General features: G+C 48.8%; 1 protein-coding gene across 1 annotated transcript in view; it reads right to left on the bottom strand.

The window, feature by feature from the left end:
- The window catches only part of LOC117977638 (putative uncharacterized protein FLJ44672), a 29,299-nt gene extending 17,782 nt beyond the window's left edge, over positions 1-11,517 (bottom strand). The window contains exon 1 of the mRNA XM_055102844.2: positions 11,386-11,517. The gene's annotated coding sequence lies outside the window, so the exon portion shown is untranslated. The remainder of the gene's footprint in view (positions 1-11,385) is intronic.
- Between the last annotated feature and the right edge of the window lie 573 nt (positions 11,518-12,090).

Consider the following 12,090-nt stretch of genomic DNA (forward strand, 5'->3'; position numbering starts at 1 on the left):
CCCAGGCTGCTCTCAAACTCATGGCCTTAAAACATACTCCCATCTCTGCCTCTCAAACTGTTGGAACTATAGGTGTGAGCCACTGTACCTGGCCTGACTTGAGATTTCTTTTATCTAGCATCCTTTACTTGGTAGGATTGGGAAAGGCAGTAGTGTTTTTTAAAATTACTTAATAATTCAATCAGAATCAAACTCAACCTTGACCACTGCCTTCTCTCACAGCTCACATCCAGTCTATCAGGAAATCCTACTGACTGACTTCAACATGTATCCAGGCTCTAACCATCTCTCACCACCACCGTGAACCCGGTCAGGATCACTATCATCTCCCACCGGGATGTTGCCACAGCTTGGCCCCCATGCTTCTACCCAAATCTTCCCATAGTCTTTCTCAACTTGGCAGCCAGGTCGTGCTTTTAAATCAGGAGACAGATCATGTCGCCTCTCTGCTCAGAAGCCCTCGGTGGTTCCCATTTTAGTCAGAGTAAAAGCCAAAGCCCCAGCAATAGCCTCCCAGGGCTTACACGATCTGTACCGATCCCAGCCCAGCAACTCCCTGGCCTCCTCGCTGACTTCGCTCCCTCTATCTCTTTGCTCCACTGGCCTCCTTCCAGAGCCTCAGACACACCAGAGAGTTTCCTCCTAATGCCTTTATCCTGTTGATTCAGCCTACAATGCTCTTCCCTCAGTACCTTGGCCAGCTCCATCACCTGCTTCAAACTTTTGCTCAATATTCACTTATGAGGCCAACCCTGACCACTCTACTTAACACTGCCATCTGTCCCCACTCCCACCATGCTCATTTCTTTCTTTCTTTTTGAAACAAGGTCTTGCTTTATTGCCCAGGCTGGAGTATACTGGTGCAATCACAGCTCACAGCAACTTCAACCTCCCAGGCTTAAACAATCCTCCCGCCTCAGCCACCCTAGGAACTGAGACTACAGCTGCATGCCACAACACATGGCTTTTTTTTTTTTTTTTTTTTTTTTGAGACGGAGTCTCGGTCGCCCAGGCTGAAGTGTAAGGGTGCGATCTTGGCTCACTGCAATGTCTGCCTTTTGGGTTCAAGTGATTCTCTGCCTCCCGAGTAGCTGGGATTACAGGCACCCACCACCACAACTGGCTAATGTTTGTATTTTTAGTAGAGATGGGGTTTCACCATCTTGGCTAGGCTGGTCTTGAACTTCTGACCTCGTGATCCACCCTCCTCGGCCTCCCAAAGTGCTGGGATTACAGGCGTGAGCCACTGCACCTGGCCTTTTAAAAATTTTTTTTTAGACATGAGGTCTCATTATGTTGCCCAGGCTGGTCTTAAGCTCCTGGGCTTAAGCGATCCTCCCACCTCAACCTCCTAAAGTTCTGGGATTACAGGCGTGAGCAACTGTAACATGAGGTCCCAGCTTCATGTTCATTTTTTGTTGTTGCTACAACAAAGTACCCTACATTTAGTGGCATCAAACACCACAAATCTACCATCTTACAGTTCTGGGGGCCAGAAGCCCAACTAGGTCTATTAAGGCTAAAGTCAAGGTGTCAGAGGGGCTGCATTCCTTCTGGGGGAGGCTCTAGACAGAATGTGCTCCTTTGCCTTTTCCAGCTTCTAGAAGACACCCCCATTCCTTGACTTACCTCGTGACTCCATATTCAAGGCCAGAAGTGCAGCATCTTCAAATCTCCCTCTCTGACCTCTTCTTCCATTACCACATCACTTTCTCTAATTCTGACTCTCCTACCTCCTTCTCTTATAAAGATCCTTGTGATTGGTGGGTATGGGGGCTCCCATCTGTAATCCCAACATTTTGGGAGGCCAAAGAGGAAGGATTGCTTGAGGCCAAGAGTTAGAGATCAGCCTGGGGAAAATAGGAAGACCCTGCCTTTACAAAATTAAAATTAAAATCAGCTGGACATGGTGATGCATGCCTGTAGTTCCAGCTACTGGAGAGGCTAAGGTGGGAGGATTGCTTTAGCCTAGGAGGTCAAGGCTGCAGTGAGCTATGATCACATCACTGCACTCCAGCCTCAGTGGCAGAGTGAGACTCTGTCTCCAATATAAGAAAAGAAATATACATTTGGTCTCTGCCCCTGGTTCCTGGCATAGAGCTTCCAACGCTCTTATAAAGCCCTTCGTGACAGAGGTAATAGGAGCATTTTCTGTTTTGATATTTAGTCTTAGTCCCAGGTTCCTGACACAAGGGCCTCTAAGGTCTTTCAGATCTGCAGCATGGTAAGAACGCACGTGGGATGCTGTTGAGCTAACAGGGTGGCTGCAAGCTCCTAGACTGCTTCAGGAGGAGGGCTAGCTGCCAGAGAAAGCAACCACATTTTTTTTTTAAAACGGAGTTTGGCTCTTGTAGCCCAGGCTGGAGTGCAATGGCACAATCTCAGCTCACTACAACCTCCACCTCCCGGGTTCAAGCAATTCTCCTGCCTCGGCCTCCCGAGTAGCTGGAATTATAGGGATGTGCCACAACGCCTAGCTAAGTGTTGTTATTTTTAGTAGAAATGGGGTTTCACCACGTTGGTCAGGCTGGTCTCAAACTTGACCTCAAGTGGCCCATGTGCCTCAGCCTTCCAAACTGCTAGGATTACAGGAGTGAGCCACCGCACCTGGCCCCAACCACATTTTTTGAGGCTTGGAACTTTCAGCCTCACCTGCTGAACTCCAGGAGGCAAAAGGAACTGGAGATTGACTTAACTACCAATGGCCAATGATTTTATCAATCATGCCTCCATAAACACCCAAACAGCAGGGTTTGGAGAGCTTCTGTGTTGCTAAACACAAGGAGGTCCTGGGAGGGTACTGTGCCCAACAGAGGGCATGGAAGCTCTGTGCCCCTCCCCACTTACCTTGTCCTGTGCATCTCTTTCATTGGCTGTTCCTGAGATGGAGCCATTACATTGAGCCAGTAATAGAAAATAAGGTGGCCAGATGTGCTGGCTCATGCCCGTAATCCCAGCACTTTGGGAGGCAGAGGTGGGCGGAATCACTTGAGCCTAGGAATTTGAGACCAACCTGGGCAACATAAAAAGACCCCATCTATACAAAAAATAAAAGAAATTAGCCAAATGTGGTGGTGGGAACCCTGTAATTCCAGCTGCTTGAGAGGCTGAAGCAGGAGAATCACTTGAGCCCTGGAGGTTGAGGCTTCAATGAGCTATGATTGCACCACTGCACACCAGCTTGGACAACAGAGCGAGGCCCTGTCTCTTAAAAAGAAAAGAAAAAAAACCTGTTTTTCTAAGTTCTGTGAGTTGTTCTAGTAAATAATTAAACTCAAGAAGAGGGTCATGGGAAACCCTGATTTCTAACTGGTTGGCCAAGATACAGGTGACAACCTAGGACTTGCAACTGGCATCTGAAGTGAGAGTAGTCTTGCGGGACTGAGCCCCTAACCTGTGGGTCCAGTGCTAACTCTAGGTAGTGTCAGAATGGAATCGTGGGATACGCAGTTGGTATCCAGAGAGTTGGAGAACTGGTGTAGAAACTCTGCACACACATTTGGTCAGAAGTGTGTGAGTAGAGAGAAACGTGTTGCGGGAAGTCACGGACCCCAAACGGAGGGACTGGCTGAAGCCACGGCAGAAGAACATAAATTGGGAAGATTTCATGGACATTTATTAGTTCCCCAAATTAATACTTCTATAATTTCTTAGGACTGTCATTACTGCAATCTCTGAACATAAATTGTAAAGATTTCATGGACACTTATCACTTCCCCAGTCAATACCCTTGTGATTTTCTATGCCTGTCTTTACTTTAATCTCTTAATCCGGTCATCTTCATAAGCTGAGGATGAATGTCCCCACAGGACCCTGTGATAATTGCGTTACCTGCACAAGTTGTTTAAAAAATATGAAACCTGGGCACCTTGAAAAAAGAACAGGATAACAGCAATTTCAGGGAACAAGGGAGATAACCTTAAACTCTGGCCAGCACATCCGCCCTGTCTACACTACCTGCCTGGTCAATAGATCCACGCTATCTACACTACCAGCCTTGCCAGCAGATCCACCCTGTCTACACTACCTGCTTGTACAGCAGCTCCACCCTGTCTACACTACCTGCCTGTCCAGCAGCTGCACCCTATCTACACTACCTGCCTGTCCAGCAGATCCACCCTGTCTATACTACCTGCCTGTTGAGCAGATCCACCCTGTCTATACTACCTGCCTATCCAGCAGGTCCACCCTGTCTACACTACCACCATGCCCAAAAGATCCACCCTGTCTACACAACCTGCCTGTCCACTAGATCCATGCTATCTACACAGATCCACCCTGACATCACTACCTGCTTGTGCAGCAGGTCCACCCTGTATACACTACCTGCCTTCCCAGCAGATCCACCATGACTATACTACCAACCTGGCCAGTAGTTCCACGCTATCTCCACTACCTACCTGAATAGCAGACACGCCCTGTCTATACTACTTGCCTGTCCAGCAGATCCACTCTGTCTACACTACCTGCCTGTCCAGCAGATCCGCCCTGTCTACACTACCTGCCTCTCCAGCACATCTACCCTGTCTATACTACCTGCTTGCCCAGCAGATACGCCCTGTCTACACTACCTGCCTGGCCAGTAGATCCACCCTATCTACACTACATGCCTGGGCAGCAGATCCGCCCTGTCTACACTACCTACCTGACCAGCAGATCCGCCCTGTCTACACTACCTGCCTGGCCAATAGATCCACGCTATCTACACTACCTGCTTGACCAGCAGATGCATCCTGCCTACACTACCTGCTTCTCCAGCAGGTCCACCCTGACTACACTAGCTGACTGTCCAGCAGGTCCACCCTATCTACACTACCTGACAGTCCAGCAGATGCACCCTGTCTACACTACCTGCCTGTCCAGCAGATCCACCCTGTCTATACTACCTGCCTATCCAGCAGATCTACCCTGTCTACACTACCTGCCTGCAAAGCAGATCCAACCTGTCTATACTACCTGCCTGGGCAGTAGATCCATGCTATCTACACTACGTGCCTGGCCAGCAGATCCGCCCTGTCTATACTACCTCCCTGGCCAGCAGATCCGCCCTGTTTATACTACCAGCCTGTCCAGCAGATCCACCCTTTCTACACTACCTGCCTGCCCAGTACATCCACGCTATCTACACTACCTGCCTGCCCAGCAGATCCACCATGTCTGCACTACCTGCCTGGCCATTAGCTCCACGCTATCTACACTACCTGCCTGCCCAGCAGATCCACTCTGTCTATACTACCTCCCTGGCCAGCTGATCCAACATGTCTATACTACCTGCCTGGCCAGCAGATCCACCGAGTCTATGCTACCTACCTGTCCAGCAGACCACCCTGTCTACACAACCTGCCTGCACAGCAGATCTGCCCTGTCTATACTACCTGCCTACACAGCAGATCCACCCTCTCTATACTACCTGCCTGGCCAGCAGATCCACACTGTCTACACTACTTCCTTGACCAGAAGGTCCACCCTGTCTACACTACCTGCCTGCCCAGCAGATCCACCCTCTACACTACCTGCCTGGCCAGTACATCCACGCTATCTCCACTACATGCCTGTCCAGCAGATCCACCCTGTCTACACTACCTGCTGGGCCAGTAGATCCTCGCTATCTACACTATCTGCCTTGCCAGCGGATCCACCCCGTCTACACTACCTGCTTCTCCAGCAGGTCCACCCTGTCTACACTACCTGCCTGTCCAGCAGGTGCACCCTATCTACACTACCTGCCTGTCCAGCAGATCCACCGTGTCTATACTACCTGCCTGTCGAGCAGATCCACCCTGTCTATACTACCTGCCTATCCAGCAGGTCCACCCAGTCTACACTACCACCCGGCTCAGCAGATCCACCCTGTCTACACAACCTGCCTGTCCAGCAGGTCCACCCTATCTACATTACCTGCCCATCCAGCAGATCCACTCTGTCTACACTACCTACCTGTCCAGGAGATCCACCCTGTCTATACTACCTGCCTATGCAGCAGATCTACACTGTCTACACTATCTGCCTGCCCAGCAGATACAATCTGTCTATACTACCTGCCTGGCCAGTAGATCAACACTATCTACACTATGTGCCTGGCCAGCAGATCTACCCTGTCTACACTACCTGCCTGCCCAGTAGATCCACCCTGTCTACACTACCTGCCTGCCCAGTAGATCCACCCTGTCTACACTACCTGCCTGCCCAGTAGATCCACCCTGTCTACACTACCTGCCTGCCCAGTAGATCCACGCTATCTACACTACCTGCCTGCCCAGTAGATCCACGCTATCTACACTACCTGCCTTCCCAGCAGATCCACCCTGTCTACACTACCTGCCTGCCCAGTAGATCCACCCTGTCTACACTACCTGCCTGCCCAGTAGATCCACGCTATCTACACTACCTGCCTGCCCAGCAGATCCACCCTGTCTACACTACCTGCCTGCCCAGTAGATCCACGCTATCTACACTACCTGCCTGCCCAGCAGATCCACCCTGTCTACACTACCTGCCTGCCCAGTAGATCCACGCTATCTACACTACCTGCCTGCGCAGTAGATCCACCCTGTCTACACTACCTGCCTGCCCAGTAGATCCACGCTATCTACACTACCTGCCTGCCCAGCAGATCCACCATGTCTACACCACCTGCCTGGCCGTTACCTCCACGCTATCTACACTACCTGCCTGTCCAGCAGATACACCCTGTCTATACTACCTGCCTGTCCAGCAGATCCACCCTGTCTATGCTACCTGCCTGGCCAGCAGACCGTCCTGTCTACGCTACTTACCTGCCCAGCAGATCCGCACTGTCTATACTACCTGCCTACACAGCAGATCCGCCCTGTCTGCACATCCTGCTTGTCCAGCAGATCCACCCTGTCTACACTACCTGCCTGCTCAGCACATCCAACCTGTCTATACTACCTGCCTGGCCAGTAGATCCACGCAATCTACACTACCTGGCTGGCCAGTAGATCCACACTGTCTACACTACTTGCTTCTCCAGCAGATCCTCCCTGTCTACACTACCTGCCTGTCCAGCAGATCTACCCTGTCTATACTACCTGCCTCTCCAGCACATCCATCCTGTCTACACTACCTGCCTGGCCAGCAGATCCACCCTGTCTACACTACCTGCCTACCCAGCAGATTCACCCTGTCTACACTACCTGGCTGGCCAGTAGATCCACCCTGTCTGCACTACCTGGCTGGCCAGTAGATCCATGCTATCTACACTACCTACCTGTCGAGGAGATCCACCCTGTCTATACTACCTGCCTGTCGAGCAGATCCACCCTTTCTACACTACCTGCCTATCCAGCAGGTCCACCCTGTCTACACTACCTCCCTGCCCAGCAGATCCACCCTGTCTACACTACCTGCCTGACCTGCAGATCCACGCTATCAACACTACCTGCCTGGCCAGCAGATCCACCCTGTCTACACTACCTGCCTGGCCAGTAGTTCCATGCTATCTCCACTACCTGCCTGTCCAACAGACCCGCCCTGTCTATACTACTTGCCTGTCCAGCAGATCCACTCTGTCTACACTACCTGCGGGTCCAGCAGATCCGCCCTGTCTATACTACCTGCCTCTCCAGCACATCCATCCTGTCTACACTACCTGCCTGTCCAGCAGATCCGCCCTGTCTACACTACCTGCCTGGCCAATAGATCCACCCTATCTACACTACATTCCTGGCCAGCAGATCCGCCCTGTCTACACTACCTTCCTCACCAGCAGATCCGCCCTGTCTACAGTACCTGCCTAGCCAATAGATCCACGCTATCTACCCTACCTGCCTGGCCAGCAGATCCACCCTGTCTACACTACCTGCTTCTCCAGCAGGTCCACCCTGTCTAAACTACCTGCCTGCCCAGCATATCCACCCTGTCTACACTACCTGCCTGGCCAGCAGATCCACCCTGTCTACACTACCTGCCTTGCCAGTAGATCCACGCTATCTACAACTACATGCCTTGCCAGCAGATCCACCCTGTCTACAGTACCTGCCTCCCCAGCAGATCCACCCTGTCTACACTACCTGCCTGGCCAGTACATCCACGCTATCTGCACTACCTTCCTGTCCAGCAGATCCACCCTGTCTCTAATACCTGCCTGTCCAGCAACATTAGTCCTTAAAAAAAGCAAACACACAAAATCAGTGTCTATTTACAACAGCCAAATATTATGACTACGATTTGAAATAAATTTGTAGACCCATGTAAATAAATTTTAAACCTTAATGAGGATATAAAAATGACATGAATAAAGCCTGAAAATCATATTATTAGAACGGAGGACATAGTGACATAAAACCTCAGTGACTGCAGACTCAGGGCAACCTAGACTTAAAAGTCCCATGTGGTGTTTTACATGTAAAAAATGAGAATTAGTCTAAAAGTCAATTTTCTCTAAATTTTGATTTTTGGTGAGTATACAGTCAAAATAGTTGTGAGAAGAAAAAAAGTTGTCAAATTTCATGTAACCTATGTTATTTGGAAATTTAAAATAAGTTATATAAATATTTATAACAATATTAAACAATTTCATAAGTGGACTGAATAAAACATAATATTTTATCATATACAATAGCTCCTGCCTTCCTGAGGAAAACATAAAATCAAAGGTCGTGAAGGAAGGATTTTGGTTTCACTGCAGAAACATAATAAGACACCGAAGTGTGTGTTTGTGTGTGCGTCCATATAATTAAACTACAGAATATAAAATAGCATCTAATATACATCAAAAATGAGTTTCATAGAAAAATTCATTTTACATATATGTCTATAAAATAATAAAATTTATTCAGCCTCACAATTACTTTGTGAACTGGAAATAACAATGAGTTGTCATTTTATCCAAATCTAAAAAAAAAAACATACATACAGTATCAAGTTCTGGTTAAAGTAGTAGATGAACTTTACGTGGTACATAAGAGTATCTATACAGTTTGTGGGCTGCATCTTGCTAGAATATATTACATTATAAAATGCACCATTTATTTACTCTGCGATCAAACCCCCAACTTGCCCCAAGTGGAGGAACCCTCAGACATTTGCAGAGGAGTCAGTGTGCTAGTAAGCGGCATTCTTTACAAATCTGTGAACATCAAGGTCTCCTTGGAACAGATGCTGTGTGAACAATTTATAAAACTCCCTCCTGTTAGACACTTAGGTTGATTCCATTTTTAAATCAATTACTGAATAAAACACACTCCATCGTGGGGATGAAATGCTACCTTAATTTGTCAAAGCTATCATTTTCTGAACTTTTCTTTTTAATTCAAATCACTAATATTTTGTGACCGGATCAATAGTGATTCATTGTTTTAAGCTTCAAATGCATTATACAGTTGGGCAGAACACATTTCCTCTCATCAATCTTCTTTTCCAGGATTTGTCAGGTATTCCTGACATTAATTCACTACTAATATGCACAGTTTCTCTAATCATGGTCAACAAAGATCTGACAGTGCATTGTCCCTAAACGATCCATACTTGCCTCACTGACACCATGTGGCCCATAGATCTATAATCTATGTCTGGGTGTGAAGCCCTTCCCATATGACCCTCCGAATGGAACTTCGCAAGTTCGAATTTACTGGGTCACAGTGTGATAGTGTGAAGACAGGAGGACGTTAAGGGAAGGCTATGGGTGAGTTGGGAAATGTGTTAGGCAGGGTCAGAGATGACCACATCCTAAAAACAACACTTAAGGAGGGAGATGACAAAACAATCAATGAATAACATGACTTTTTCCAGTGAAAGTGCCATATCTAATCCTTCTCCATTTTTGTTCTCTGAGCTTCTTTCTTAGGGAAGATCCTTCTTGAGAAGCCCCTGCTGAGTATTAGGAAAATGCATTTCAGGACCTCTCATCAACACACCCTCTTTCTTTACCACAACCACATATATGGGGGCATAACTCAACATGTGTAAAAGACAATCTTCTGCTTTTCACTGAACCTCCAGGAATTCAGGACAATAAACGTCTACATGGAGACCAACAGGTGAGTTTTTCTGCCCCTTCTTTCATAACACCGTTCTTCCCTAGTGAAGTCCACACACATCCTTACATGGCAGCTGTGGGTATATCAACTGGTCTGACCCCTTTTAGTCACAGAGCCTGAAGTCTCTGCTAGTACCTGCTGAGCACAGGGTCATGGGTGAGAATGGGCAAGTCTTTTTCTTTCTCTGGTTCCTGAACTTCCCAGGCTCTCTCACTTCTGGATCCTGAATACCCAAATCCCAAGCTTCCTTCCCAGAACCAACACCTCCTCCTCATTAGAAAGATACCTTTGTTCTGTGCTTACTTTATCAAGTCTTGCTCTTTCCCTATCCACTGCCTTGTGTCACTATGTGTGTGTCTTGGGGCCGGTGGAAAGGTGAACAGAAGCCAGTAGAGAGTAACCAGCACCAGCTTCACAGGAGTGGCATGACCTTGATACGATAGCGGCAGTTTTCCCTTAACATCCCTGCCGCCTAAAGATTTCAGATCATATGTCACACTCTTAAGTAACAGCGATTTGTCTTTCACGGTTTTAATCATATTGATTAAAAGCATTTGTCTTCTCCAGAACATCACATTAAGTCATCAAAAAATATAAACCTAAAAAGATGTAATTATTGGAACTGAAAAACATAAAAGGTGAGCTTTGGAAATATCTTTGAGCAATTTATTCATTATGAACACATGTAATCTGTTGGAACAAAGTTCTAGGACAATCCAGGTCATCCTTCAATATTTGCAGAAAACAGCACAAAGAAAACTTGATACTTAGTTGGAAACTTTATGCCACAGCCATTAAATACAGAGATCATATAAAGGAATAGAGGAAGCTGTTGAATACTAAACTAACTCAAATCATCAATATCCTTACGGAGTGCACGCTGAATTAATGTAAAAAGTATTTAGTAAACAAAAAGTATTTTCAGTATACAATTAAGACTGAAAAGTATTGAGGCCTCATAAGCTGAACCTGACACAATAAATTTAAAAGGGAAACTAATTTGGAAATCAGAAAACCATCTAAGGAATTTGGGAATTAGGCTTCTGTTGCCCTCTCTGCTACTGACGGTCAAGGCCTCCTCATTGTATTCTGTCCTCCATATCGCTGCTGATTCCCATTTTGTCTATTTCCATTTACCCCACTACTACTTGCTCAGGTCACTCTCCTTCATTGCCAGTGTTTGTTCAAATCCCTCAGACCCATCCACTTCCCATCTAAACTTCCCTCCCCTTTTCCCGCTCGTTGGCTCTACCTCCCTCCTCTCTGTTTTCTCCTCACTCTCCTGCCCCACCTCGACATCCACAGCGAGGCAATGAAGAAGCCCCCGCCAAGGAAGAGCCCGCTTCTCAGTGGGACACCGGGAAGGTAAACACCCAACACTCACCGCTAGTGGGAGGCGATTGCGCAGAAGCACGAGGGTTGTTACAGGATCGGGCAGGTCCCCTGCCCCAGTCTCGGACTCAGGGTCCTGTCTGAGGCGGCCACCCCGAAGCGTGGGGTTTGCGGAGACGTAGGGCCTGGCGGAGGGAAGGATGGGGAAGCATCTCAGGGAGGACTGGCGTCTGCCGAATCCCAGGGCTGCCCTGAGGGGCCAAGAGGGGCGAGGGTGGGGACGACGGAAGACAAGCCACATGCCGAATGGGGACCTGACGCGGCGCGCGACAGGATGGGCGGACGGTGAAGAGACCTAGGGAGGAAGGGCCGGACAGGGGCGACCTCAGTGACGGAACCGGACACAGACGCAGATCTGGCAGCTGAGCGACAGGCTCCGGAGCATTTCCGGGCGTCGCGGGACTCCCCGCCGACAGGAGGGCGGTTGCCGAGCCTGTGACATCCGCGGAGACCAGCAGGCCCCGGGTGTGGAGGATGCCGCAGGAAGGGGACTGCGTGGCTGGGTTTGGCCACAAAAAGCGGAGGGCACTCACCCGAGCGGACCTTGGCTCCGGAGAACCCGTTTCCCGGTCAACAAAACACGTCGCGCGAGGGGCGGGGCCCGTACGTGCAGGGAGGGGAGGCAGAGAAAAAGGCGGGGCCGGGGCGGGGTCTCGGGCAGGGGCGGGGCCGGGCAGGGGCGGGGCCTCGGGCAGGG

This window comes from Pan paniscus, chromosome 20 (assembly GCF_029289425.2).
Source record: "Pan paniscus chromosome 20, NHGRI_mPanPan1-v2.0_pri, whole genome shotgun sequence".
In the NCBI taxonomy this organism is placed as follows: Eukaryota; Metazoa; Chordata; class Mammalia; order Primates; family Hominidae; genus Pan; species Pan paniscus.